Source organism: Phodopus roborovskii, unplaced genomic scaffold, assembly GCF_943737965.1.
Source record: "Phodopus roborovskii unplaced genomic scaffold, PHOROB, whole genome shotgun sequence".
Taxonomy (NCBI): domain Eukaryota; kingdom Metazoa; phylum Chordata; class Mammalia; order Rodentia; family Cricetidae; genus Phodopus; species Phodopus roborovskii.
The window spans coordinates 95227-98026 of record NW_026125635.1 but is presented as its reverse complement, the minus strand read 5'-3'; positions in this window follow the sequence as shown (position 1 = coordinate 98026).

Sequence of the window (2800 nt, the reverse complement as noted above, 5' to 3'; positions counted from 1 at the left end):
TAAACAGGGTTGTTTTGGCTGTTCTGGTGTTGTTTTAACCACATGAAACTCTGTCTTAGGAACCTGAAGACCCCCTTGGAAACGTTCTTTGTCACTCACTGCCACCTTTTACAGTCACACTTGCAGCAATTCTCCCAGTGTCTAGATATGAGCTCTGTCACAACATCCCATTTATATGGGATACAACTGAGGTTTCCCCTGGAGAATGTTTCAGATACTCTTGAGACCCTGGAATTCCAGGGGTGTGAGATAAAGGACTCTCAGCTCAGTGTACTCCTACCTGCCCTCAACAAATATTTCCAACACACCAAGGTCAATTTCTATACCAGCGACTTCTCCATGAATGACTTGTGTGACATTTTCCAACACACAGCACTTGAGCAAGAGGACCATGGAGTAGTCCCCTGCTCCTTTGGAATGCTATGATCAGGTGGGTTATGTCTCCATAGAGAGATTTGTACAAATTTTCCCTGTTGTTGTGGGTAAATTCAGGGCCATAAAGCAGCCAAAATGATTTCCTTTGCTACAGATGTCTATAGTACATGTTTTAAGCACGGTATGTATGACTGGAGAACCATACTTTTTTTAACTGGGGAAAGATGGGAATGTTTTAAAAATTCTAAACCTGAATCCAAGTAATTTTTTTGTATTTTGTCTAGTATTTTGACCCCTGCTTCCATTTACGCTTTGTAATTCTGTTCCATGTGATGAAAGAGCCAAGGAGTCTTTCTTGGCTTACCTTAACTTTTAACGTCTAAACTAAGCTAACAAACCTATTTTATTTATACCTATCCAATATTTTAATAGAGTAATGAAAATGGACCACTCCATCCCTCATTCACTCCTTAAAAAAAGGGAGAAGGGAAAAGCCGATGAAATTCCTAGTGTATCTGTATATATGTGGATATTTTTCAGACAATACCTAGGTAAGATGGTAACTCCATTGTGAGAAGAATATCTGTTTTTTCCCCTTGGTCTGCTTGATCCCTTTCTGGAATTTAGATTTTCCAGCTCCACTTCAGTGAAGTTATGGTGGATTCCGTTAACCCCATTAAGATTTGAAAATGTTACAGTGATGTGGTTTCATGGAAGATATTGTATTACCTCTCAAATAAGAAAACAGATGTTGCAGTTCCAAAGTAGGCTTGGGGCAGAACACTGCATTTGTGAAGGCTAATCTGAGTGTTTTGGGTTTTTTTTTTTTCTGTACCTTTCTTATAGTGATGGTATGAGTCCAAGACCCAAATACGATGGGCTGAACATATTCATGGTACTTGAACAGACAAGTGTGAGTATCAGCTTTCAAACTGATGTGTTATTGGTGTCTAGTAATGTTTTTTACTATGATTTTATTGTAATTGAACAAGAAGTAGCTTTGGGCTTTTCATGAATGACTAGTGTTACAAAGTCTGGAGGAATGCTTTCCTTTGTAGTTAGTTAGGTGGGTTTTTCATGTATGTTAACTTTAGGCTTGATTTTTTTTTTAAGTTGCAAGGTGAAAGTGTAAAGAGATAAATATTTGACTGATGTGTAGTAGCTATGTTACTTAGAAGTTGAAGTCTACTGTAGGTATATTGAATTTCATTGAAATGCATATGCAAACTCTTGGATTTGGTGCCAGTATAGACTCTCAATTTGGATGCAATAACTGTGTCTCTAGAGAATGACTTTTCATTTATATTTTTCTATAATTAAAACACTGGTTTTAGAACCTGGAAAATTTATGAAAACAAACACCTGATATGCCTGATTGACTTTTGTTATATATTACATCAAATGTTTGTATATATTGTGTACTGCTATTATTTTAAGCTATGTTGTGATGTAAAGATGAGGCATATGGTTTTGGAATTGAGTCTATGTACAATTTTTGACATTTTTGATTTGTTATCTGATGTTCTGGAGGTCAATGATCTCTCAAATCTAAATTTCCATAAATGGACAATGTAAATACAGTGATACTAATCTCAGAGTTATTAGGATTAAAGGTGGCTACTGATACCTAGATTCTTACTAAGCATCTAATATTGTGTGATCATGTCATCCTTTGGATTTTTTTGTTGTTGTTTACTTTCTCAGTGTTATGTCACCATCACTAAGAATAAAGTCCTATTTCTCATCAAGACTCACACTGCTCTCACACACAACTCGAGGGAGTTATTCCATAGTCATTTTTCCTATCCCCATTGCTTTCTCTGCAAAGCTACCCTGGCCCTGGCCTCACTAATAGCTCATCACCACCTTAGGTGTTTTTACTCATCAGTGCTACTTCCCTCAAATTATCTGTTCATGGACTCTACTGGCTGATTCTTTATGATTAAATGCAGTTTTCATCTTTGCCTCTGAGAGCTGTTACTAATGACGTATATGAGGAATCTAAATTGTATCCTTCCGTAAATAAGCTATTTCAGGAGGACCCTTGTAAGTCTTAATTCTTCATCAATATATAACTAGTATCTAGATCAGAGTATAGTAAATACTGAATAACTGTTTTATGTTGGAGTAAATATGTAATTTAAATATCTAGTAATGTACTCTTTTGAGATATAAAGATTTGAATATGAAAGTAGTACAAAAAAGAGATAGGCTTCAGGCACACTGAATTTATATATAATGAAATGGCATGCTCTTTGGTATTACTGTTTCAACAAGATTTTGGCAATTTATCCATAGGAGGAAAAGACCAGTGTGAACATTTGAAACAAATACACATATTAAAACTAATACGTTTTCAAATACTTTGGAATAGTAATAGCTTCCCCTGTTGAACCAGCCCAGTCCCGTTTTATAAAATTTATAT